At 42.3% G+C, this 27,573-nt stretch overlaps 1 long non-coding RNA gene across 1 annotated transcript; it reads left to right on the forward strand.

The window, feature by feature from the left end:
- Nucleotides 1-4,161: 4,161 nt before the first annotated feature.
- LOC138644879 (uncharacterized) lies at nt 4,162-26,055 on the forward strand. Its single transcript, XR_011314677.1, has 4 exons — nt 4,162-4,550; nt 9,614-9,718; nt 20,959-21,072; nt 23,206-26,055. It is a non-coding gene; the product is annotated as an uncharacterized lncRNA (long non-coding RNA).
- The last annotated feature ends 1,518 nt before the right edge of the window (nt 26,056-27,573 follow it).

Consider the following 27,573-nt stretch of genomic DNA (forward strand, 5'->3'; position numbering starts at 1 on the left):
TTCTTTCCTGTAATGCATTTGGTGTGGTCCGAGATGATCCCTAGATTGGTCTGGCGAGGTGCCAGGGAACTGGGAGCCATGGAAAGATCCAGACGCACGCTTAACCAGAGAATTTCTCGCTTCATCAGATTCAAGAACGGTGTGGTGGTGAGACACCACCGGTTAGAAGGAGATAACTCCGGTTTCCTATTGCCAGATGGGGTGCATCTCAATGATGCGGGTCAGGACATCTTCCTGGATGGGCTTAGAGAGGGCGCAGTTCAGGCGCTCCATTCGTTGGGTGGGTCGTAGCTCGTGTCACGGGCTACTCCGTGGCGGAATGGGTGGTTATGAGGTTGGTGAAGATACCTGAGCCGTGAGTCCGGAGGGTAGTAAATCTCCCTACACCCGCTTGGTTGGCAAAATGTTGCCGGGTTATAAGCTGCGACCTTAATTATTAAGCCAAAAGAGAAAAATTGACAAATTGAAGTTGACTTTAAGAAGTTATTTATAAATTTTAATAAAAGAAGTCAGATTTGAAATATTCTGGCGTGGCGTCACTTTGTGGGAGTATAGTTTCTTTGGGTCTCTGCAGTCTGCGGGACACTACGGCTATTGCCGATGTCCCCTGACTGCGGGGCCTCGGCATGGCTCTCACCGGATCTCCCACGGGGTGACGTCGCTGAGCTCCAAGGGACCGGGCTTGGTTTGGGGGCGGGGCCCCCTTCAAAAGAGGCGGCGCTTTGCTTCCTGCCCTTCCGGATCCCCTCACTTGCACCCGGACCTGTCTCCCTCCCTCCCTCCCTCCCTTTTGTTTGAGTGGTTATGTTTTTGTTTCTTCTTTTAGTCGCAGCAGCGGAATGGGTGGTTATGAGGTTGGTGAAGATACCTGCGCCGGGAGTCCGGAGGGCAGTAAACCTCCCTACACCCGCTTGGTTGGCAAAATGTTGCCGGGTTATAAGCTGTGACCTTAATTATTAAGCCAAAAGAGAAAAATTGACAAATTGAAGTTGACTTTAAGAAGTTATTTATAAATTTTAATAAAAGAAGTCAGATTTGAAATATTCTGGTGTGGCGTCACTTTGTGGGAGTATAGTTTCTTTGGGTCTCTGCAGTCTGGAGGAGGCAGCCATTAGCACTTCTAGCACTTCTAATTGCTTTACTCACAGCGCTGTCTAAGGCCGGTTTCACACGTCAGTGGCTGCGGTACGTGAGGTGACAGTTTCCTCACGTTTCGGAGCCACTGACACACGTAGACACATAGATCTTTATTTTAAACACAATTATTCATATCTTCTCTACAGCAAACGCTGCTGCAGGGAAGATATGAATCGCGGCTTCAGCACCAGATGCTGGTACGTGTGGTACCCAGCACGGTGCGTGTGGTACCCAGTGGGCACACGGGCGGCACACGTGTGCTGCACGTGTGCCACACTGATGTGCCACAGAAACGTAGGGGCACACGGACACGGATAATTCCGGTACCGATTTTTTCCGGTACCAGAATTATCTGAACGTGTGAGACTGGCCTTAGCAATGTGTACACAGCGATCAGTAAGACTAAGATGGTAATAAACATCTATGGGGAGCCTGGCTGTGTCTGACAGTCAGCTCCCTACACCCACAGCTGCAGAATACAATGCAGAGGTAATTAAAGGGAATCTGTCAGCAGGATTTCACATATATACCGGGTGGGGGGTTGTGAGGGGCCAGATGTTTTATACCGGAGGGGCAATGGGGCTGGATGTTATATACCGGGGGGTGAGGGGCCAGATGTTATATACTGGGGTGCAATGGGGCTGGATGTTATATACCGGGGGGTGAGGGGCCAGATGTTATATACCAGGGGGCAATGGCGCTGGATGTTATATACCGGGGGGTGAGGGGCCAGATGTTATATACCGGGGGGCAATGGGGCTGGATATTATGCACCAGGGGTCAGAGGCCAAATGTTATATACGGGGGGGGGGGGGGGGGAAGGGCAATGGGGCTGGATGTCATACACCGGGGGGTGAGAGGCCAGATGTTATATACCGGGGGCAATGGGGCTGGATGTTACAGTGGCGCAAAAAAGTATTTAGTCAGTCAGCAATAGTGCAAGTTCCACCACTTAAAAAGATGAGAGGCGTCTGTAATTTACATCACAGGTAGACCTCAACTATGGGAGACAAACCGAGAAAAAAAAATCCAGAAAATCACATTGTCTGTTTTTTTTATCATTTTTTTTGCATATTATGGTGGAAAATAAGTATTTGGTCAGAAACAAACAATCAAGATTTCTGGCTCTCACAGACCTGTAACTTCTTCTTTAAGAGTCTCCTCTTTCCTCCACTCATTACCTGTAGTAATGGCACCTGTTTAAACTTGTTATCAGTATAAAAAGACACCTGTGCACACCCTCAAACAGTCTGACTCCAAACTCCACTATGGTGAAGACCAAAGAGCTGTCAAAGGACACCAGAAACAAAATTGTAGCCCTACACCAGGCTGGGAAGACTGAATCTGCAATAGCCAACCAGCTTGGAGTGAAGAAATCAACAGTGGGAGCAATAATTAGAAAATGGAAGACATACAAGACCACTGATAATCTCCCTCGATCTGGGGCTCCACGCAAAATCCCACCCCGTTTGGTCAGAATGATCACAAGAACGGTGAGCAAAAATCCCAGAACCACGCGGGGGGACCTAGTGAATGAACTGCAGAGAGCTGGGACCAATGTAACAAGGCCTACCATAAGTAACACACTACGCCACCATGGACTTAGATCCTGCAGTGCCAGACGTGTCCCACTGCTTAAGCCAGTACATGTCCGGGCCCGTCTGAAGTTTGCTAGAGAGCATTTGGATGATCCAGAGGAGTTTTGGGAGAATGTCCTATGGTCTGATGAAACCAAACTGGAACTGTTTGGTAGAAACACAACTTGTCGTGTTTGGAGGAAAAAGAATACTGAGTTGCATCCATCAAACACCATACCTACTGTAAAGCATGGTGGTGGAAACATCATGCTTTGGGGCTGTTTCTCTGCAAAGGGGCCAGGACGACTGATCCGGGTACATGAAAGAATGAATGGGGCCATGTATCGTGAGATTTTGAGTGCAAACCTCCTTCCATCAGCAAGGGCATTGAAGATGAAACGTGGCTGGGTCTTTCAACATGACAATGATCCAAAGCACACCGCCAGGGCAACGAAGGAGTGGCTTCGTAAGAAGCATTTCAAGGTCCTGGAGTGGCCTAGCCAGTCTCCAGATCTCAACCCTATAGAAAACCTTTGGAGGGAGTTGAAAGTCCGTGTTGCCAAGCGAAAAGCCAAAAACATCACTGCTCTAGAGGAGATCTGCATGGAGGAATGGGCCAACATACCAACAACAGTGTGTGGCAACCTTGTGAAGACTTACAGAAAACGTTTGACCTCTGTCATTGCCAACAAAGGATATATTACAAAGTATTGAGATGAAATTTTGTTTCTGACCAAATACTTATTTTCCACCATAATATGCAAATAAAATGTTAAAAAAACAGACAATGTGATTTTCTGGATTTTTTTTTCTCAGTTTGTCTCCCATAGTTGAGGTCTACCTATGATGTAAATTACAGACGCCTCTCATCTTTTTAAGTGGTGGAACTTGCACTATTGCTGACTGACTAAATACTTTTTTGCCCCACTGTATATACCGGGGGGTGAGAGGCCAGATGTTATACACCAGGGGGCAATGGGGCTGGATGTTATAAACCGGGGGGGGGGGGGGGGGGGAGGGGGGGGTTGAGTGGCCAGATGTTATATACCGGGGGGCAATGGGGCTGGATGTTATACACCGGGGGGTGAGAGGCCAGATGTTGTTATACACTGGGGGGGAGGTGTTGGATATTATACACTGTGGAGCAATGGGACGGAATGAAAGCCCTGTTATCAATGATTAGACGTGTATCCTATACTTTTCTTCATACTCCATGCTCGGAGCCCTTTTAGGAGTGTACTTTTTTTCCCAGACATCGCGGTGACATATTTGTGTAGGTTTTTGCTCTTTTTCTCCCATTCTGCCTTGGAATGACAAGTCTTCCACTGTCCCCAGCCGCTAACAATGTGTATAAAGAAACGATCAGACTCCTGACACCGGGGCTGTGACTCACCGAGAGCTCTGGAAGCCATAAGGCAGCTGTGAAGGCTGCACACAAGTGAAACTTGGCAAAACCTGGGACTATCTTGTGAGAGAAGACAAATCCTCTAAGCCTCTGGGGATAACGCCTCCTACGCTCTTCTGGATGTGTTTCTTCTGCAGCCCAGCATCTGACGGCAATGTGCATGATGTCTCCTGCTCCACCGCTCGGGTCCTCGCTGCTGAAGATGCTCTTGGGATGCGCTGAGCGTCACCGTTACTTAGCAACGCTTGGAATGAGCGCAGCTTAGCAACCTTGTAGCAGCAGCTCCTCCTCCTGGACCAATCAGCTGGCAGGGGCAGACAGCGTGCAGCGGCGGCTGAAGCTGGAGGCATCGCAGCCAGGAGACACGTGTGAGTGCTGGGGAGATGAGAGGACGGGTCTCCTAGGAGCTGGCAGAGGAGCCCACAGAACAGGTAATGCCCCATGGGCACTGCTACTCCCACTCCTTGCTGCCCCCTAACTTGTGTGGCCATTGCAAGTGCCCAGTTTGATTGATGCCCATCTATATCATAAATATAGTCCAGGTCTGCAATAAGTCTACACTAATACAGCTGCTGCAGAACTTCTTTAATGCCCCCATTCAATTTTCAGAAAGTGGACAGCAGGTAGTTGATGTGGTCTAATGTCACATATACTTAATATCCTTTGGAAGATTACGTGCCCTCGCTAATAAGTCTGCTGCAGAACTTCTTTAAGGGCATTTTCTTATGTTCAGAAGATGGACAGCAGGTGTTTGATGCAAATGTTACTTATCTTTAATGCCCAGTGGGAGAATAGTTGCCCCTGCTAATAATCTGCCTTTCGCCCTTCCTTTAGTACTGTTACAGCTGCTGCAGAATTTCTTTAAAGCGCATTTAGTCAGACTTATTTTCAGAAGATAGAAAGCAGGTAATTGACTTAAATGTCACTTGGCTTGAATCCCCTTTGGAAGAAGTATTGCTGTCCAATGCCCCCTGCTAATATTCTGTCTCTTAGTACCTTTAGTTTAGTCCTTACTTAGGTACCGTTACAGCTGCTGTAGAACTTCTTTAATGTCTCCATTTAAATATGCTTACTTTCTTACAACGGACAGCAGGTATTCTGCATCAAATGTCACATATATTTAATCTTTTTTTGGAAGAGTAGTTGCCCTTGCTACTTTTATCCTCCAGTTAGCGTTGGTTCAGCTGCTGAAGAGCTTCTTTAATGTCCCCATTTAATATGGTTTATTTTCAGAAGATGGACAGCAGGTGATTAACATCGATTTCTCTCTTAAGTTCACATACATTTAATGACCAGTGGGAGAATAGTTGCCACTGATAATAATATGACTTTTCCCCCTTCCTTTAGCAATGATGCAGAATGTATAAGTTTCTCCTTGAGTAGTTTTCACCTCCCCCCAACCTATTCCGACAAAAAGATGTTCTGCAGCAGCTGTACATAAAAATGGTTATAGGTGCCCTTTACCAATGTATTTAGCATATTTGTGATTTTCCACTTATTAATTGTCGCTCCCGTCTGCTAGAATGGATATGACTGGCCAATTTTCTTCTTTTCTTCCATCTTTGGAAATAACTAAGGAGTCGGGCAGTTTGAACTAAATGCCTAAATGGGAGATCTCTGATCATGCGCCTTCCAGTTATAGCTACAAATCCCCCAGAATGGATCACTGTGACTTCTAGTCTCTGCATCTCCCCCCAGACTCTTTGCACATTAGTGACTGTCCTCAAATCCTGTGGATGATCCTCTAAAATTATCCATACCCATTATAAAACGAGAGTGGGTTGGCACTGGGAGTTTGACCAAGTCGGATTTTTCATGCCAGTCTAAGCAGTACTGGGGGGTGCGGCAGCCCTTTACCACTTCTTCATCCATATTTGGCCATGATGGGTGTTGAGTAATTTTTCAATGAACTAACCTGATCCAACATGCCATAAAACTGCATTTTTTGTTAATTTTTTGTGTTCAGAAGATCTTCAACATTTAACAGTTCAAGCAAAAAAAGCTTCTATTAGGAGCCTGAAAAAAATGTAATTTTATTTTTAATGTTATAGTCCTGTTTTTCTGCATTAAAAAAACACTGCATGAAAGAAAAAAAGTGCATAAAAAAAGCAAAAATAATAGCAGATTGCTATTGAGTATTTTGGTGCAGAAAAGCAGTATCTTCACCTGTAGGATCATTGGGTAAGTATCACTTCCTCAGCTTTCAAGAGCTCTGCTTGCAGCCCTTAAAGGGACACTGTCACCTGAATTTGGAGGGAACAATCTTCAGCCATGGAGGCGGGGTTTGGGGTTTTTTGATTCACCCTTTCCTTACCCGCTGGCTGCATGCTGGCTGCAATATTGGATTGAAGTTCATTCTCTGTCCTCCGTATTACATGCCTGCACAAGGTAATCTTGCCTTGCACAGGCGTGTACTATGGAGGACAGAGAATGAACTTCAATCCAATATTGCAGCCAGCATGCAGCCAACGGGTAAGGAAAGGGTGAATCAAACACCCAAAAACCCCGCCTCCATGGCTAAAGATTGTTCCCTCCAAATTCAGGTGACAGTGTCCCTTTAAAAATCTGTTGTGGTCATGTGATGATCACGCATACACATCGCTCCTTTCAGTGAACTGTACCGTTATGTTCACACATTGCTTTTTTGATGCGTTTTTTTCCGCAGGCAAAACCTGCTCTTTAGGCAGGAAGAAACTTGCTTCAAAAAAGTAGGCTTTGCTTACTTTTTCTTGCGTTTTTGCTGCGTTTTTTTCCGCGTACAATTGTTTCTAGTGTATACTGATAAAGCTTAGTGCATAAAAAAAAATCTGATTCTACCAAAAAAGCAGCAAAATCTGATACCTGTGTTTTTGCAGTGTTTTTTTCAACAAAGCCGAAAGAAGTGACATGCTGCATTTTGCAAAAAAACAAGGTATTGCACAAAATACTGATGACAAAAAAAAACGAAGCTAGGTGCATGAGATTTCTGAAATCTCAGACTTTGCTGGTACTGTAATACGCAGCTGAAAATTTGCATACAAAAGGCAAAAAAAAAACCTAAAAAAAAAAAAGCAACTATTGGTGAGTTTTTGATGTAGCAGATTTTCGGCACTCATTGAGTAAAATTGGTTACTTTGATTTTTTCGAAAATACCCAGTGTAAAAAAACTCACCAAAAACTCATTGTGGGAAGGTATCCTTAGGGCTCCTACAGACATCCGTAATCGTCAGTCCAATCCCAGATTGGAACGCATGGAGTGGCCGCGCGTCTACAGACCTGAGCGTGACAGCAGTTGTCCATGCATTGCGACCCAAAATCGCAACGATGATCATGAATGCCCTCAGATCGTTTCACAAGTGCTGCGCCTGTGCATCCATTACATGACCCGGAGAGACTTTTATCCTCTGTCAGTACACAATCATCATTCAATGACAGTGGGTAGAGATCTTTAAAAAAAAAATACTGTGATGATTTGATACCAAGGCAGATTACAGAAAATCCAAAATATTACCGAAAATTACAGAAATTTTCATTATATAACGTATTATATTTTAGTTGTGTAATATCCCTTTAACTTTGATTACGAGGAATTAATTGGTCTTCACATTTATGTAGTAAAGCCTTGCAGGAGAGTGATATGTCAAGCTTGACATGCCAAGGTGAGGAGACTTTTAAGCCTTGGAATGCTCCTCTGGGAAATGACGTCTCCTCAGGCTTGACATGTCACTCTCCCCAAGGAGAAACGATCCCAGCCAAACCACATCTCACACTTTGCACTGACGAGGGGCAGTACCCCGGAACACAGTGTCTGCAAATAGAAAATTTGGTTTTGGCTATTATCCTAAGTCATGTGACGAGGCTCGTCAGAGGGTCAACACTGGATTTTAGGATTGCTACTTCCAATAGGTGGCACTAAAGTTCTAGTCCTCTTCTTCTCTGAAGAGACAATTTGCAAATATATATTTATTACACATATATATGTATATATATATATATATATATATATATATGGTACATACACACAAACTATGGGCGCTAGAACTATCTGAACTAAGGGGTTAAATTTGTACCAGGGCCTTCTTCCATTCATTGGGACTTTATCGCTTGGACTATGGAGCTTTATCAAGATACAGTCATTTGCACAGCTGCTGGTAGATTCAGTTCACACCGGGGTTGCTAAGTTCATGGATGGCTAGAACCTAAGCAAACCCGGCTGTGTAATAAAACGTCTCTATAAATACACGCAGCGCACTTATTATACAGCTCTGTGTATGTAATCTGCAATCTGACACCAGTAAGGACCTGCTCACGTGTCCCAAGTGATTACCATTTTTTGGATCAGTTATGGGCCTGCACAGCTTTTTTTTTTTTTTGGGCGGGGGACATTTTTTTAATACTTGATGTGTAAGAAATGGATGACATCTGCACATAGAGACATGACTGGCGTCACTTGCAATTCTATGTGTCAGTTCACACTGCGGACGGGTGCAGGAGCCGCCTGCAATTTACACGCGGCATTTTGGTCGGTAATTCGGACCATGCTCGCACAAGCTGCGATTTTCTTTCCTACACAGACTGGCGGTAATGTGAAAAGTAGCCATATTACATACGTTAACATTGGATGTCTGTTTCCCAGGCCCAGTTTTCCTTTCACTAAAGTAGCCTTCTTTGGTGTCCAACTCGTTAGGCTATGTTCACGTGTCCATTTTTGTTTCTCATTTATTTGATCAGTTTAAGGAGCATAGAAATGGAAATAAAATATTCAATTACAGAAACCATTTATTTGAATGGGTTTTTTAAGTATCCTTAAAATGCCACCTATTTGCATGGGCTCCTACTTTCCTGGGGCCCCTATAGCAGCCACAAGCACTCTGTCTATAGTAAATACGACCTTAGTACCTATTCCTCCTCATCTCATGAGGGGGTGGGTGGTAAAATTAATCGGGAGGAAGCTCCACAGCAAACCTCACAGGAAAAAGATGGTTTGTTGACTTTTCCCTGTTCCTCATGGGCGGTTCCTTCTGTTAGAAACCAATCAAAATGTGCCATTTTTGTTTCAGTAGTGAAGAGGAAAATACAATGAATAAACAAGTTCCCATCTGGCCTCATAATAAGGAGGTCTCACGGGAGCACTAACCACAAATCAGGAGGGGTGCAAAATTCAAAGGTTTCAGGTTCCTCCTCTTTCTCTACCAGGGAAGTGGTGTGAGAATGGACATTTGATTATAGGAGTTTGTTTATTTTTGCTGTCCGATCTTCTTAATTTATACATTTATGGGTATTTCGAGCTATTTTGAGCTGATGATCTACTAAAGTAATAATTCCAATGTAAGTGTTGTTTTCAGTGATAATTCGCACATGTGACTGAGCAGTCATTACCTACGCTAGTTCACAGGTAGGGACCGGCTTCACAGCTCATTGCTGTTATCCTGCTGTCACATGGCGGCGGTTGCATCACCATTTTCCGATCTGGTTTAATATAGTATCTGCAGTTACCTCATTTTTTTATTCTCAGCAGGCGAGCTTTTAAAGAAATGTTTACCTGTCGATGCAAATGGCTAAGAGGGACCATTGAGGATTTCTGTGCCTGTCGTGCTGCAGAGTGAACTGTAACTTTCAGGTGGGTCATTCGCTTCATTACTCGCCTGCACGTGGAATGATCTGCAAAGCGTCTGTGTGTCAGATTCTGAATCCGTCTGCATTATTGGAGTCGCTTTTATAGACTGCCATTAATGGCAATTTTTCGAAAATATTACTAGGTGTATTGGGTGCAGAGGTAGCAGCCGCACTTTCCTTCTGGTACTCCGTCCTCTACCACATGGTTGGTGGTGTCGGGGAACTGTTGTAGATTTTTTGTTAGGGGTCCAGGAAAGAAGAAACATCTTTTTAATACAATATATCATTATTAGAAAGATCCAATGATTTGTGAGGCTGAATCAAACCTGGTAAAACCCTAGAAGTCCATTGTAGGCTCATCCGAAGATGCATTTTTCTTCCAAATTATAAGTGAATACAATTCAGTGTAGAACATCGTATTACATTCTAGCCACATTTTCTCTAGCTGAGGCTGGATATATCACAGGTTTCCCATGATTTCAGGGCTTCAAGAGGAAAATTTCAGTCTGTAAAATACTTCATATACAGCCAAGCACTAATATGATGCATGGAAAACGTCTATATTTTGGAGTATTACAGGGCAAAATTTGCCCCTGCAAAAAGGTGCAACTCAGATCAGATTTTGCCTTAGATTTCAATAAAATGTACAGATCAATGGCTGTTGAAGGGAATTTCTCTTTATATTTGTAACATCTTCCCCCATGCTAACTTATTTGAGGAAAATGGCGGTTTTAGACTGACGCCAAATAACTGAAGTGTGAAAGAGGCCTAACTTGTACTGTAGATCAGTGAGGGTCCACATCTTAAGACCCTCCACCACCAACTGCTCAATAATTTAAGCTGCGGCATTTGTTTTGTCGTGCCCCTTGTGGGGGACCTGAAATCCCTTTGCTCCGCAGGAAAAATTAGGGTATTTATATATACATGTGTATGTATCCCATATAGAACAAAAACAGCCTTCCCATTGGCCCACCATTGATTTCTTGTCCATAGCTGGCGTTTTTACATGAGGTTTTTTTTTTCTATAATTTTTTCATTGTTTTTTCTTGATGTGTGTTTTTTATGTTTCGGTTGTGTTTTTAACTATACATGTTGTAGGATTTCAAGATTGTTTTTATATAACAGCACGGTGGCTCAGTGGTTAGCACTGTCTCTTTGCAGCCCTGGGGTCCTGGGTTCTAATCCCACCAAGGACATTGCAAGGAGTTTGTATGTTCTCCCTGTGTTTGCGTGGGTTTCCTCCGGGTTCTCCGGTTTCCTCCCACATTCCAAAGACATACTGATGAGGAATCTAGATAGTGAGCCCCAATGGGGACAGTGATGATAATGTCTGTAAAGTGCTGCGGAATTAATGGCGCTACATAAGTGAGTAAAATAAATAAATATAACAAAAATAAAAAGCACAACACTAAAGTACATTTAATATTTCAAAAAATTCTTTAGAGCAGTAATATTTTGCATTGATTAAATATATGAAAACCTTTGGTCTGTCCTATAAACATCTTTATATTATAGTAATCATGTTAATAACATGAAATGGGCTGAGAGGTGGATATACGTTAAGCTCAGATTCTGACGAGGCCAGGAAGTGCTGAAGAATCAAAGGGGCCCATAAGTTGGCACATTGGTTCACCTTCAGCACGATGTTGGTAGGACCATTTCTTAAAGGAAACCTGTCCCAATGTATATGCAATCTGATCTGTAGAGAGCGTGTTATAGAGCAGGAAGAGCTGAGCAGAATGATATATGGGTTTGTGGGAAAGCATTTAGTATAAGGCCGCCGTCACACATGCGAGTTTTACGGACGTAAGAGCGCAGAATCTACGTCCGTAAGACTCGCAAAAAATACGGCACAATTATTCTCTATGCCCCTGCTCCTATTTGCCGTATTTTACTGATCAGTATTATACGGCTTTCTACGGCCGTACAAAATCGCAGCATGCTGCGTTTGTCACCGTACTGCGCAAGAAATACGCCAATGAAAGTCTATGGAAGCGTGAAAAATACGGATTACACACGGACAAGCAGTGTGACTTGCGAGAAATACGCAGCGCTGTTAGAGAGAAAAGCCGGTAATTCAGTGCGGTGTACAGTAAAATCACACTGACAGCTTACAGTAGAATAGGTAGAATAAATGTGTACACATAGAATAGGTATATATATATATATGTCATTAGACACATATATGTATATATATTAATATTTATTCCAGCGCTAGACAGCTTGAAAGCCGGTAATTCAATTACCGGCTTTTTCCTTCTCCTTCCTAAAACCCGACATGATTTGAGACATGGTTTACATACAGTAAACCATGTCTTCTCTCCATTTTTTTTGCAGATTCCACACTACTAATGTCAGTAGTGTGTATCTGCAAAATTTGGCCGTTCTAGCTCTTAAAATAAAGGGTTAAATGGCGGAAAAAATTGGCGTGGGCTCCCGCGCAATTTTCTCCGCCAGAGTAGTAAAGCCAGTGACTGAGGGCAGATATTAATAGCCTGGAGAGGGTCCACGGTTATTGGCCCCCCCCCTGGCTAAAAATATCTGCCCCCAGCCACCCCAGAAAAGGCACATCTGGAAGATGCGCCTATTCTGGCACTTGGCCACTCTCTTCCCATTCCCGTGTAGCGGTGGGATATGGGGTAATGAAGGGTTAATGCCACCTTGCTATTGTAAGGTGACATTAAGCCTAATTAATAATGGAGAGGCGTCAATTATGACACCTATCCATTATTAATCCAATACTAGTAAAGGGTTAAATAAAACACAAACACATTTTTTAAAATTATTTTAATGAAATAAAAACAATGGTTGTTGCAGTATTTTATTCAACGCCCAATCCAGTCACTGAAGACCCTCGTTCTGTGAGTAAAAAAACATAATAAACCAACAATATACTTACCCTCCGCAGATCTGTAACGTCCAACGATGTAAATCCTTCTGAAGGGGTTAAAACATTTTGCAGCAAGGAGCTGTGCTAATGCACGCTGCTCCTCGCTGCAAAACCCCAGGGAATGAGGCTAAAAATAGATCAATGATCTATATTTAGCTTCATTTGCGGTGAGGCGCCCTCTGCTGGCTGTTCATAGATCGTGGGAAATTACCTAGAAAGCCAGGGAGCTTTCTAGGTAATTTCCCACGATCTATGAACAGCCAGCAGAGGGCGCCTCACCGCAAATGAAGCTAAATATAGATCATTGATCTATTTTTAGCCTCATTCCCTGGGGTTTTGCAGCGAGGAGCAGCCTGCATTAGCACAGCTCCTTGCTGCAAAATGTTTTAACCCCTTCAGAAGGATTTACATCGTTGGACGTTACAGATCTGCGGAGGGTAAGTATATTGTTGGTTTATTATGTTTTTTTACTCACAGAACGAGGGTCTTCAGTGACTGGATTGGGCGTTGAATAAAATACTGCAACAACCATTGTTTTTATTTCATTAAAATAATTTTAAAAAATGTGTTTGTGTTTTATTTAACCCTTTACTAGTATTGGATTAATAATGGATAGGTGTCATAATTGACGCCTCTCCATTATTAATTAGGCTTAATGTCACCTTACAATAGCAAGGTGGCATTAACCCTTCATTACCCCATATCCCACCGCTACACGGGAATGGGAAGAGAGTGGCCAAGTGCCAGAATAGGCGCATCTTCCAGATGTGCCTTTTCTGGGGTGGCTGGGGGCAGATATTTTTAGCCAGGGGGGGGCCAATAACCGTGGACCCTCTCCAGGCTATTAATATCTGCCCTCAGTCACTGGCTTTACTACTCTGGCGGAGAAAATTGCGCGGGAGCCCACGCCAATTTTTTCCGCCATTTAACCCTTTATTTTAAGAGCTAGAACGGCCAAATTTTGCAGATACACACTACTGACATTAGTAGTGTGGAATCTGCAAAAAAAATGGAGAGAAGACATGGTTTACTGTATGTAAACCATGTCTCAAATCATGTCGGGTTTTAGGAAGGAGAAGGAAAAAGCCGGTAATTGAATTACCGGCTTTCAAGCTGTATAGCGCTGGAATAAGTATTAATATATATACATATATGTGTCTCACTGACATATATATATATATATATATATATATATATATATATACCTATTCTTTGTGTACACATTTATTCTACCTATTCTACTGTAAGCTGTCAGTGTGATTTTACTGTACACCGCACTGAATTACCGGCTTTTCTCTCTAATATATGTGTCTACTGACATATATATATATATATATATATATATATATATATATATATATATATATATATATATATATATATAGACAGTATATATATATTTTCTTTTCTTTTTGGGACACATGGATCACTTCTATAGCGGTATGTTGGTTTTGCTAGCCTGCGAGAAAACCACGCAGTACGGATGCCATACGGATTACATACGGAGGATGCCATGCGCAAAAAACGCTGACACACCCTGCCTACGGAGGAGCTACGGACCACTTTTTTCGGGACTTTTCAGCGTATTACGGCCGTAATATACGGACCGTATTGTTTTACGCTGTGTGTGACGCCGGCCTAACTTGCATTTTACTCAATAAATTCCCTGTATTTTGGAGCATATGAGTCCAGTGGTCGGTCCTCGTAGTGATTGATAGCTAGCTCTGTCAACCACTCAGCAGAACCGCTCACTGGACTCACATGCTGCATACACCAGGGATATGAGTGAATAAAATACAAGTTATATTGTGTCTTTACCTATAAATATATACCAGCTTCACCTGCCCTATTACATCTGGCATGCAGTGCCGATACCATTTTCAACATGACAGGTTTCCTTTAAAGGGACACTGTCACCTGAATTTGGCGGGACTGGTTTTGGGTCATATGGGCGGAGTTTTCGGGTGTTTGATTCACCCTTTCCTTACCCACTGGCTGCATGCTGGCTGCAATATTGGATTGAAGTTCATTCTCTGTCCTCCGTAGTACATGCCTGCACAAGGCAATCTTTCCTTGCGCAGGCGTGTACTATGGAGGACAGAGAATGAACTTCATTCCAATATTGCAGCTAGCATGCAGCCAGCGGGTAAGGAAAGGGTAAATCAAAAACCCCAAAACCCCGCCTCCATGGCTGAAGATTGTTCCCTCCAAATTCAGGTGACAGTGTCCCTTTAAGGGAGTATATACTAGAAACAGGTTTTCTCCAATTCTATTATCATCTCTTGAATCAGAATATGTGTTCATATACATTGTGTAATAGTAAATATCTACAAGTTAGCCTGGTTTTAATTCTACCAAATTCTTCTCTAATGCTGAACCTGTACCCTGGATACATAGCCTTTCCCAATGAGAATATCCTGTATTTCTAGGTGTCTGTAAACACACAACCCCCAGGAGAGATATTCCCTAATTATCCTGGCCAATGTTTATAAGTTAATTTAGGAACACTGCCTATTCCTTCTCATTGCATGAAATTCAGAAATTGCCTTCCTTTCTTCTATGCCAATTTGTACAACACTTGCAGCGCTGGGGTCTTGAGTTCAAATCCCACCAAGGACAACATCTGCCAGGAGCCTGTATGTTCTCCACGTGTTGGCGTGGGTTTCCTCCCACACGCCGAAGACATACTGATAGGGAAATTAGGTTATGAGTCCCAATGTGGACAGTGATGATAATAATTTATGTAAAGCACTGTGGAATTAATTGCATTGTATAAGGGAGTAAAATTAATAAATAAATAGCATGGACCATACTGGCTCTGCATATATAAATTTAGGGCGGGGACGTACATAGAAATCATGGGCCCCCTAGCACATGTTCTAAAAATTTTGGCGGGGTCAAAGAAGAGCATATCTCACAACTTTGCAGCCTTTACAAATTAATTTTCCTCCTACTAAAGCCCTAGATTCCTTCATTGCACCCATAAAGTATAGATTCCTTCATTGCACCCATAAAGTATGATGTGAACAAAAGTGCTCCACAAACACTGTAAAATACCCCCACAGTGAATTCCTCCACAGGACCCTCCACATGCACAGTATGATGACCCTAGTGTACCCTGTACACTGTATGGTGACCCCAATACAGTATGATCCAAGAACTGTGATCCCCACACAGTCCTCCATGTAGTATAATGGACTTACATGCAGTATAATGGCACCACACCTCATCACACTGTATACTGGCCCCTACAAGCCCTCCAAACAGTATAATGACTTCCACACAGCTTTCCACACTGTATGGTGGACCCCATAATTGCTTGCATACAGCATAATGGCCCCCACATAGACCTCCATAAAGTATAAAAGCTCCCACATAGTCCTGCAATTATTATAATGGCCCCCACATAGACCTCCATTTAGTATAACGGGCCCCATAGTCCTTCATATAGTATAATGCACTCCCCATAGTCCTCTGTATAGTATAATACACTGCCTTAGTCCTCCATATAGTATAATGCACTCCCATAGACCTCCGTACAGTATAATGCACTCTGCATAGTCCTCCGTGTAGTAAAATGCACTCCTTATACTCCTCCATACTGTATAATCCACTCCCCATAGTCCTCTGTATAGTATAATGCATTCCTTATACTTCTCAATACAGTATAATGCACTCCCTATAGTCCTCTATATAGGGTAATGCACTCCCCATAGTCCTCCATATAGTATAATGCACTCCACATAGTCCTCCATATAGTATAATGCACTCCCCATAGTGCTCCATATAGTATAATGCACTCCCCATAGTCCTCCATATAGTATAATGCACTCCCCATAGTGCTCCATATAGTATAATGCACTCCCCATAGTGCTCCATATAGTATAATGCACTCCCCATAGTCCTCCATATTGTATAATGCACTCCCCATAGTCCTACATATTGTATAATGCACTCCCCATAGTCCTCCATATAGTATAATGCACTCCCCATAGTCCTCCATTTAGTATAATGCACTCCTCATAGTGCTCCATATTAGTATAATGCACTCCCCATAGTGCTCCATATAGTATAATGCACTCCCCATAGTCCTCCATATAGTATAATGCACTCCCCATAGTCCTCCATTTAGTATAATGCACTCCCCATAGTGCTCCATATTAATATAATGCACTCCCCAAAGTCCTCCATATTAGTGCACTTCTCCTTGTTCCCTCTAGTCTTTGCAGCGAGCAGTAGAAGCGCCGCACATCTCAGCGCAACGGGCGCCATGTAGTGATGTCATCACGCTGATTGCTCATTGCTTTCAACTTTATCTGCATTCAGGATGCAATACAGTTGAACGTGCAATGACGGCCATAGCAACTGTGTGGCCTGCCACCATTGGCAGTACGTCACTGATTCTGGGAATTTCTGCTGGGATCCCCATCTATCCAGAGAATGGAGGTTTCCAGGAGTTCCCAGTTAACGTCAGAGCTGCTATTTTCTTACAACCTTACAGTGTAATTTGACGTTAATAATTTGATAAGTATGCAAGAAAAACTCACATCAACCTCCCACCCAATAGTAATATTAATAGTAACACAACTGAGAGCTCCATAAACCAGATGGTCCTCTGCGCTGTGTACACTGTTTGCAGTGCCATGATTTTCCTCTTGAACTGTGGGTTCTCAACCAAGTCCCATTCCAGAGCCAAAATCAACAGATTGATTTTTTTCTTCTGGCAAATACAATATTTTTTTTTGCAGTATCTCGGGTTTTACCGCCAGTGCGGAGCCACCTGTGTGTAAAGTCCTCCGTATATATTCTTTGTATTTCATGTAATATATAATATGACAATAAGCCTCCTGCTTAATATTGCGTAGGTTCCTCTTGTGACATGAAGCAAAATATAAGTGACAGAAGGCACTAAAAGGTTTGGTGAAGTCACGGTGATTCCACAGGAACTGCCTCTATGCCCACGCAATCCATGGCAGAAAGACAGCTAACTGCACATACACCACAAGTGCCAGAATATGAGAAAACCCCATATATAGCATAGGGAATAAATTGTTGATTGCTGTGGGGACAGATTGCCGGGAGTCGGGACATCCAGGGACACTGAGAACAGAGATCTAGATCCTGGGAATCAGGCTCTGCAGAGTTCCGTCTCGTCTTGAGTGAAGGAGAGAAGCCCAAGTTCAACCTCTGCACCATGCATGGTCTATAGGACTTCCCGGAATATGGAGCTCTGTACTCGCCGTTCTCGGCATTCCTAGTATAGAGAGTGAATGGAGTAAAGTTGGATTCTGGCCATGAATATCTCTGCTGCATTCAAGATGGGGCTCTGCAGATTCACAATCTCAGGACCGCTGGGGCTCCAGCTGTTGGACCTCCATCGGTCAGCAAGTTATCTCCTATCCTATAGATCAGGGGTCCCCAACTCCCGTCCTCAAGGCCCACCAACATGTCATGTTTTCAGGATTTCCTTAGTCTTGCCCAGGTAATAATTGCATCACCTGTGCAATGCAAAGGAAATCCTGAAAACATGACCTGTTGGTGGGCCTTGAGGACTGGAGTTGGGGACCCCTGCTATAGATCATGGCTAACTTGCGATTTTGGGGAAACTCAAGACTATGTTGAAACTAAATTTTATTTTTTTGAGAGGATACACTCTAATAACCACCTAAAAATGCTTGAAAGACTCTTCCTATTCTTTTCAATAATAATACTCTGCTGTTCATATGTAGACTTTTTTTTTTTGATAGAGTTTGTCTTCTTCCACTTGAAAAACACCTGATTTGGTGTCACTATATAGACATCCTAGGATCAGATAAAGATATCTTGTAAAAGTCTGTGGAATGTTCTAGCAAGTGCTTGTACACAATGATAAAAAAAGAATAAGTTAAAGTCTCTTTATGGAAGGAAAAAATGCAAAAAAATAGACAAGATAAGAATGCCTGATAAATGGACATGCATAGAGGAAGCTCAAACGCAACACCATCACATCCCATCGCTTAGACTACTCCTAAGAACTTTAGCATCATGGCAGCATGACTCTTGGGACACCACTCATCAGGAAGAGGGAAACAAATACTTGGTGATATTGCATCCAAGATCTTTAAAATCTCAGCTTGTGGGGGTTCATCTATAAAACAGGGTTATAAGGGGTTATCCCAGTTGGACAATGTCCACGGAGACATGTGGTGGTGTTTCTAGTCCATATAGCCACTAAAAAATCTCTAACTCCCTTTCACCTTCTCCAAACATCAATTATGTGTACTTTTCTGTTTTATTTGACTTTTTTTGACTGTTTTTTCCCTTTTGTTGGCTTTTGAGGACCTCTAGTGGTTTCATTTGAGGTCCGCAGTGAGTTTCTTGGGAGACTTCTTTTAGTTGGTGGTTGTATGTCCTTAAAGGGAACCTGTCAGCATGTTTCATCTTGCCAACAGGTTACCTTTAACATTTGCTATTAATGTGTGGTCAGTGGAGGTCTGACTGCTTGGATACCCTTCAATCTTAACAACTATGCTTTTTTTCCAGACAATGCTTGGATGATAATAAGGAGGCCCCAGTTTGATCCTTACTTTGGGTCCAACCCATGTTTCCTCCATGTACTCCACTGACTAATCCAAAAGATTATTGTTGTTTTTTACAGTTAGGGCCAGAAATATTTGGACAGTGACACAATTTTCGCGATTTGGGCTCTGCATGCCACCACATTGGATTTGAAATGAAACCTCTACAACAGAATTCAAGTGCAGATTGTAACGTTTAATTTGAAGGGTTGAACAAAAATATCTGATAGAAAATGTAGGAATTGTACACATTTCTTTACAAACACTCCACATTTTAGGAGGTCAAAAGTAATTGGACAAATAAACATAACCCAAACAAAATATTTTTATTTTCAATATTTTGTTGCAAATCCTTTGGAGGCAATCACTGCCTTAAGTCTGGAACCCATGGACATCACCAAACGCTGGGTTTCCTCCTTCTTAATGCTTTGCCAGGCCTTTACAGCCGCAGCCTTCAGGTCTTGCTTGTTTGTGGGTCTTTCCGTCTTAAGTCTGGATTTGAGCAAGTGAAATGCATGCTCAATTGGGTTTAGATCTGGAGATTGACTTGGCCATTGCAGAATGTTCCACTTTTTGGCACTCATGAACTCCTGGGTAGCTTTGGCTGTATGCTTGGGGTCATTGTCCATCTGTACTATGAAGCGCCGTCCAATCAACTTTGCAGCATTTGGCTGAATCTGGGCTGAAAGTATATCCCGGTACACTTCAGAATTCATCCGGCTACTCTTGTCTGCTCTTATGTCATCAATAAACACAAGTGACCCAGTGCCATTGAAAGCCATGCATGCCCATGCCATCACGTTGCCTCCACCATGTTTTACAGAGGATGTGGTGTGCCTTGGATCATGTGCCGTTCCCTTTCTTCTCCAAACTTTTTTCTTCCCATCATTCTGGTACAGGTTGATCTTTGTCTCATCTGCCATAGAATACTTTTCCAGAACTGAGCTGGCTTCTTGAGGTGTTTTTCTGCAAATTTAACTCTGGCCTGTCTATTTTTGGTATTAATGAATGGTTTGCATCTAGATGTGAACCCTTTGTATTTACTGTCATGGAGTCTTCTCTTTACTGTTGACTTAGAGACAGATACACCTACTTCACTGAGAGTGTTCTGGACTTCAGTTGATCTTGTGAACGGGTTCTTCTTCACCAAATTAAGTATGCGGCGATCATCCACCACTGTTGTCATCCGTGGACGCCCAGGCCTTTTTGAGTTCCCAAGCTCACCAGTCAATTCCTTTTTTCTCAGAATGTACCCAACTGTTGATTTTGCTACTCCAAGCATGTCTGCTATCTCTCTGATGGATTTTTTCTTTTTTTTCAGCCTCAGGATGTTCTGCTTCACCTCAATTGAGAGTTCCTTTGACCGCATGTTGTCTGCTCACAGCAACAGCTTCCAAATGCAAAACCACACACCTGGAATCCACCCCTGACCTTTTAACTACTTCATTGATTACAGATTAACGAGGGAGACGCCTTCAGAGTTAATTGCAGCCCTTAGAGTCCATTGTCCAATTACTTTTGGTCCCTTGAAAAAGAGGACGCTATGCATTACAGAGCTATGATTCCTAAACCCTTTCTCCGATTTGGATGTGGAAACTATCATATTGCAGCTGGGAGTGTGCACTTTCAGCCCATATTATATATATAATTGTATTTCTGAACATGTTTTTGTAAACAGCTAAAATAACAAAACTTGTGTCACTATCCAAATATTTCTGGCCCTAACTGTATGTACATTTTGATCTTTATCCGAGAACTCCCTTACTACGTTGACAATGTTTTCCATTTCCATGACAGGCACATCTCCAGAAAGACAAATCCATTTCAACAACGTCGAAAATAGCCTACTTTAAGAGGAAATATGCAGAAGAAGAAAATTTACATGAGGATTACCAGGGGTATTTTCCAAAAGTAAGTTCCCATAGGGTAGAAAAATTATTTTAATGGAACACCCATCACTTGATCATAAACCCTAAGCATTAAAGAAGAATCCAACTGATCTCCAAGATAGGTGACCAACATTCCCAGTTCTTTCCTGGTCCCAAGACTGGGGCCAGAAGGAATTTGTTTGAGCGTTTAGTGGCACATGCGGTCTACTACTTTTTGCATTGTCTGTGAGAACGGCAATGATCATCAAGTGCAAACGGATCACACGTGAAAAGCACATGGACATCATGCGGACTTAAAAAATGGACACATGGATTGCCCATGGATGAAATCTGACCGAACTTAGAAAAAGACATTTCTAGATGAAACTCAGATGATTTTTCGCTGCTCTCATCTGCAGGCGCCCTAAGGCTATACTCACAAGGAGCACACTTCACACATTAATGCACATATGAATAAAGCCTTATGGCTCTTACATACAGTAGAGCGGTGTACACAGAGCCTGTACTGTAGTGCATAGGCTTCAGTGTATTCTGTATTTCTAGAGATACTCTCTTCTAGACACAATGATTGTAGGAGAATATACCTTCCCACATGCAGAATTCAGTGGAGCTTGCCACATTTTTTTTCTGTTGAATTTGTACAGAATTACCTTCCCCCAAGTCTCTGAGGCAAATGGAGATAGATGGACCATGATTTCATTGGCACTTGAAATTTTGCGTATACACGGTTGGTTCTGTGTATGCATGCTAAGGTGAAATTCAGACACCAGTGTTTCATGGTCTGAGTACGGATAGGAATGCATGGTCCAATCATGGGTTCACTGACCCAAACTCAACAGATTCATATAAGACTTTGAGACTGTCGAATTCAGTTAGGAAACCCACATCTGGTCTGTAGATCACTGTCATTATGCAGACCCTGAAACACTGACATGTAACTCCTGCCTTAAGTGGATGTTCTAATAGTGGACTATTGGTTTGCTCTTCTGTGCTGTAGGCAGCTCTGCCGCAGCTGTCAGCTCATCAGTACGTCACCAGGCTTGCAGAAGATGTGCCACGAACCTATGAAGTAGAAGGAAGCACATCTGGCTACAATTGTGTATGCATGAAATTTTATGTTCTTACCTGATACCCATCTACATCAATCATACCACAATGGGCGCAATTACTGCCGACTTAGCATTAATGTCATTTCTGTTTCTCAGCTGTCCCAGCTCCAGCTGCAGGCTTTGTGCCCTTTTGCTATGATCACCTTTTTTTTCTGTAGTCTACGCTAGTTTTTCAAAGTAACCTGGCAAACTACAGCAAAGCGAGATAACCAAAGGAAAAGGGATCAGGGACCAGTGCTGGAGCCGAGACAGGTGAGCAACAGTAAAACCGGGCATGAACTACAACAAAAGGAGGCAGAAAAAGAGAACAAGGCCCGGTGCTAAAGCTGGGACAGGTAAGCAACAATAAAAACTGGTGAGAACAACAAAAAGAGGCGGCCATAGGAAAAGTGAGCAGTGCTCGATGCTGGAGCCAAGAGAGGTAAGCAAAAGTGAAATCTGATCAGAACTACAACAAAAAACAAAAGGAGTCAATCATAGGAAAACGAAGCAGGGCCGGCACTGGACCCAGGACAGGTGAGCAACAATAGAACCTGGTGAGAACAACAAATGGAGGTGGCCATAGGAAAAGTGAGCAGTGCCTGATGCTGGAGCCGAGAGAGGTAAGCAAAAGTGAAATCTTATCAGAACTACAACAAAAAGAATCGATCATAGGAAAACGAAGCAGGGCCTGGCACTGGAGCCGGGACAGGTGAGCAACAATAAAACCTGGTGAGAACAACAAATTGAGGTGGCCATAGGAAAAGTGTGCAATGCCTGATGCTGGAGCCGAGAGAGGTAAGCAAAAGTGAAATCTGATCAGAACTACAACAAAAGGAATCGATCATAGGAAACCGAAGCAGGGCCTGGCACTGGAGCCAGGACATGTGAACAACAATAAAACTTAGTGTGAACTACAACCAAGGGAGGCAGGCACAGGAAAAGGGAGTAGGACCCGACACTGGTACTGGGACAAGTCAATGACAATTTTCTGCTATGTTGAGGTATTGATAATGTTATTTACTTATTACAGTATATTTGTGCTGATTTGATATTTATTTTTCCAGCACCTGATACCAGAAGACCGCTCTTGTATCCTCAAACTGTCTCTAGAAAAGCTTCGCTTTCTTGAAGACCCAGAAATCTACTTAAGGAGATCAGTGCTGATCAATAACTTGCTCAGGAAGATTCACCTGGAAGCTGATAAAGACAACTATGACTGCTATAAGGGCAGCCCCAGCAGCAGGAGTACAGACGCTAGAAAACGGGTGAAGCTCATGGTGAAGGGCTGTTATTCCCAATCGCTGCACTACGAGGAGTTGTGCTCATATCATATTGTGCCTTATGCTGCCGAAAATATTATGTATCCTATGGGCTATCCTAATACACACCTGACACAGAACTCTCCGCTGGTAATATACAGGATGAAGGAATGACCACCAACATACCTGGACTTTGCCTCGTCAGAGGCAATGGTGTCCTAAAATGGAAAACGCGATAGTATACGGCACAGCTTGCAAGTGACATTAAAGCAGATCAAAAGCGACCGGCGAAATTAGCGACACTTTACTTACGTGATTGTATGTTGCTTTTCATGACCTGTACGCATATGATGCATATGTGTCTATCGCTGATGATGCTAGATATTGTGTGAGAGATCTGTGTATTTTTTAGATATTTTTGGATATTTCCTTTTAGACTCCACCGAACACTCACAGCTTTATTCTGAGTCTACTGAATAGAGTTCTGTCACCGGGCAGTGTTTTTATAGCTAAGAGACAGATATTTTTCAGGTTCATAGTTTATCATTATACGCGGCTTAACCACACTTGTATTAGAATATGGTTGGCATGACTGATGGAAATTGGTATGTATCATGCAGAAGGCCCACTATAGGTTGGAAGGGGTAAAATGCTAGCTGCCACTTAGATTAAGACATTAATAGAATGGAGACATCTTTAATTTTTATAGCTCTCATCAGAAACATTGGTGGAAAATCACACTGGGAAGGTCTCAAATATCCAACTGGTCCCACCAATCATTGGAAGTGGCATAAAGGAAGCACATTGCACATTGCAACATTGCTTCTTGTCGGCTCCAGTTGGCCTTTGCATTCATAGTCAATGACCGACCATGTGGTTGCATAGATAATGAACTGACATGCTTTTTGTCAGCTGCAGTTGGCCTTTTCTGTCTTCATTTATGGTAAATAGCCGACCATGTGGTTGCACAGAGATTGAAGTGACATGCTTCTTGTCAGCTCCAGTTGGCCTTTTCTGTCTTCATTTATGGTAAATAGCCGACCATGTGGTTGCACAGAGATTGAAGTGACATGCTTCTTGTCAGCTTCAGTTGGCCTTTTCTGTCTTCGTTTATGGTAAATAGTCGACCATGTGGATGCACGGAGATTGCAATGACATGCTTCTTGTCAGCTGCAGTTGGCCTTTTCTGTCTTCGTTTATGGTAAATAGCCGACCATGTGGTTGCACGGAGATTGAAGTGACATGCTTCTTGTCAGCTTCAGTTGGCCTTTTCTGTCTTCGTTTATGGTAAATAGCCGACCATGTGGTTGCACGGAGATTGAAATGACATGCTTCGTGCCAGCTTCAGTTGGCCTTTTCTGTCTTCGTTTATGGTAAATAGCCGACCATGTGGTTGCACGGAGATTGAAGTGACATGCTTCTTGTCAGCTCCAGTTGGCCTTTTTGTTTTAATTTATAGTGAGTGACCGACCATGTGGTTGCAAGGAAAAAGAAGCGACATGCTTCTTGTCAACTCCAGTTTGCCTTCGATGTTTTTATTCATAGTCAATGGCTGACCACATAGTTGCACAAAAAAATTAAGCAACACCTCCTAGCGCTGCCACCATTCTGTTTCAGTGCCTAGCAGAGGTTATTGTGGTTAGACCCAGATTTGTCACCAATGACTGTAACAAGACATTAAATAGGACACAACAGGAAAAAAATGACAAAACTGATACATTGTGTTAAGCGCAATCAAGTTCGATTCATTCTGAGAGATAATATTGATTTTAATGGGATCTGTCAATTGTGGTGGAGGCCTCCTGATGGTTCCACAACTGTCTATGAGTTGTGTCTAGTCTTGCAGCTCAGCCCCATTAAAGTAAATTAAGTTAAGTTTCAATACCATATATGGTATATATATATGTTTTTTTTTAACCCTGGACAATTCCTTTGAGGATGAATTCACGCATTTGTGTGTCATGGTCCGAGCATGGACTGTGATGCAAAGAGTGGCTGTTGGTCTCCTTACCCAAAATCAGCATCCTAATAGGCATGTGTGAGGCATCAGGAATAGGGGAAACTGGAGATTTAGCTCTGTGCCATATGTGTCATAACCAGAAAATTAATTTAACCAGAATCTTGCTTTAAAAAGCAGTAGGGTAGTATTGACTGCTATATTGTTTTAACCCTTCCCTCCTGTAGAGGGCATACTGCACAATGTACCGCAATTATGGTAATGACTTGGGGGTCACATACTGTCCTGTTAGATATGACAGATGTGATTAGCCCCAACTAGGAGATAAATTGTGTCCGTCTCAACACTGTATATTATAATATTCCTCTATTTTCCTTTCTTTGAAAGAAAATCAGTTATTTTTGTAAAAAGAGTACTTATTTAAAGAAATCCTGTGTTTTGAGGGTTGATCCCCATGGATTTGTTGTATATGTTATGGATTTTAATATAGCTGGGCGCTGCTGTGCTTATTTGAGATTATTTATTTCAGATAACAAAATGCGTATGATGTTTTTACTGTCCTATAATATGGCGATTGTATAATGCGGCAGCCTATGATGGAATCGGTTATTGCCAAAGGAGAGAAACCAACATATTGTAATACCATAGACATATTTGGCCTTTCAGCAACTATAAGAATATAGGATTTCTTGAGTCGTCTTCTTTGTATATGTTCCTGGGACGGCTGTTATTGGTGTAATTGTGCTAGATCAGTCCCATTAGTCTTTTGCACACTCCATTTATTGATATTTATGTGATTTGGGGTAAAAAAAAAATTAAATAATTTTATAATCGAGTTTCATTAAAAATGTTGCATCACTTGAGTTTTGGATGCCCCCTGCCCTGTACATTGTGGACGGTCAAAGGAGTCAACTCAGAATCTATCAGGAGAATTAGTAGCTATATTATATGTCTTTTTTTCCACCTGATTTATGACTAATAAGAAGCACATGAACTTTTATTGTGTTCGCAAAACTGAATCAGATTCTCAGTTAACTCTTTTCGGCAGCAATGCGCAGGCAAAGAGCTTGTAAAAATCAAATGATGCAACATTTTAATGAAACACAATTACAAAAATAATCTTTTATCACAAAATGCATGCATTTAAGTAAAAAAAAATGCCCCAAAAGTTGTCCATATCCTTAAAAGGGCCAGCCATTTTCTTTTTTTAATTTTTCCTCTCTGTATTTATATTTTTTGGAATTATGCTTGCACATACACACACATACACCATTTTTTAACAGTATATATGTTTAATTTTTCTTTTTTGAGGTAGTGGGGGAATACTTTTTTCAATTGCATATTTTCTTGTGTATTACGGTATATATTTTTTTGCTACATAATAAGTCCTCCAAGATGTCATAAAAGATCTCTGGGAGACATCATTTTTTAAAAAATATTGTGCAGTTTTTCAGTCTGGGTAATCCATAGGAAAACAGTCTAATGCACCCCTATTAGTAAGTTGCAGTGCTGATTGGGGGGGTTTCAAGAACTCCACTATATCAAGAAAACACTTTGCAACTATGTGCATCATGGATGGACTGCTTAGGCCTAATCAGGTGCGGACTGGGAATGAAATTCAGCCCTGGCATTTGAAATCACACAGGCCCATGCTGTTCTCATCCCCAAGCACCAGATGGGATAAATTACTAATATTACCCTTCATGGAGGAAAGCAATATTTACTACTAGACCGATATTGCTAATGATGATACCTCCATCACAACTCTTAACAGTATTGTTGTCTTGAGAACACAGATTCTGTTAGCAATGAAGCAGACAAGGTGGCCCACAACCAGAGAAGCCCTTCTGGCATTTGCCAGAATTGCCAGATGGCCAGTCCGGCCCTGGGCCTAATTCAGATGTCTGTGCACTATTCATATTTTTCATGGATAGACCATGTACCCATTATAGTTTATAGGATAATTCATGCATTTGAATGTTGTTGTTTTTTGGGCCGGTCAAGTGTCCGCAACCAAACGGATATGTGTCCTTATTTACGATAAATCAATTTGCAGATCTAACTCAGCCATTCAATTGAAAGGGGCTGTTAAAAAATGGATGGCGCGCGTCGATGACATCTTTCTGCTGTTCTTTTTCCTGTTCCATGGGTAGGAGTAGCTTGACATTTTTTTTCTTGTGCATACAAAAACAACAAGTGCCACACTGATGGTGGAG

The sequence above is a fragment of the Ranitomeya imitator genome, chromosome 1 (assembly GCF_032444005.1).
Source record: "Ranitomeya imitator isolate aRanImi1 chromosome 1, aRanImi1.pri, whole genome shotgun sequence".
NCBI classification, from domain to species: domain Eukaryota; kingdom Metazoa; phylum Chordata; class Amphibia; order Anura; family Dendrobatidae; genus Ranitomeya; species Ranitomeya imitator.